The sequence below is a fragment of the Penaeus monodon genome, chromosome 34, assembly GCF_015228065.2.
Source record: "Penaeus monodon isolate SGIC_2016 chromosome 34, NSTDA_Pmon_1, whole genome shotgun sequence".
Classification (NCBI taxonomy): domain Eukaryota; kingdom Metazoa; phylum Arthropoda; class Malacostraca; order Decapoda; family Penaeidae; genus Penaeus; species Penaeus monodon.
This window is the reverse complement of record NC_051419.1, coordinates 30,847,345-30,847,961: the sequence shown is the minus strand read 5'-3', so window position 1 is coordinate 30,847,961 and position 617 is coordinate 30,847,345. Positions and strand designations below refer to the sequence as shown.

General features: G+C 27.7%; 1 protein-coding gene across 4 annotated transcripts in view; it reads right to left on the bottom strand.

The window, feature by feature from the left end:
* The window catches only part of LOC119594713 (gamma-tubulin complex component 2-like), a 15,511-nt gene that overhangs the window by 12,767 nt on the left and 2,127 nt on the right, over positions 1-617 (bottom strand). The window lies entirely within an intron of this gene.

Sequence of the window (617 nt, the reverse complement as noted above, 5' to 3'; positions counted from 1 at the left end):
AAAGGTAAGTATGTATGTAAGAGAAGCAAGTAAATGGGCACAAAAAATGATTATCAATATTAAATGAAAAATAATGTTATTCTTATAGATAATAAAGCAATACTGTTCATACAGCCAAGCTATCACATATATTATTTTAAAGCAAATAAATTACAAAGCTTATCTCGAACATTCTGCACATAGCTACACATTATTCTAATTTCTGTAGCACAGAAGAAATCCTGGAATGTCAGCTTTAACAGCAAATGTAGATTAAGCCTTTAAGTAGAATGAGCACATAAACGAAGTCCTTAATTAATTTGGCATTTTCAATATAAATAAAATAAAATGGTTATTTAATCAGGCATATGCAGTAACTTATCTCAGCTGTGTGGTATAAAAAAAATGAAGGGACACCATTTAATTATCAAAACAACAGAAACAAAACTCTTTATAAAAAAAATTATCAAAGGGAAATTATCGTATCCCTATACTATCATAATAATGTAAGTTACTGCTAAAACTCCTAACAGTGCAGTATAATAAACTGTAATATATACAATTAAAGAATAAACATGAATTATTCAACTGTCAGATACACAATGCAGGAAGTGTAAGTTATGTTGTGTATCATATGT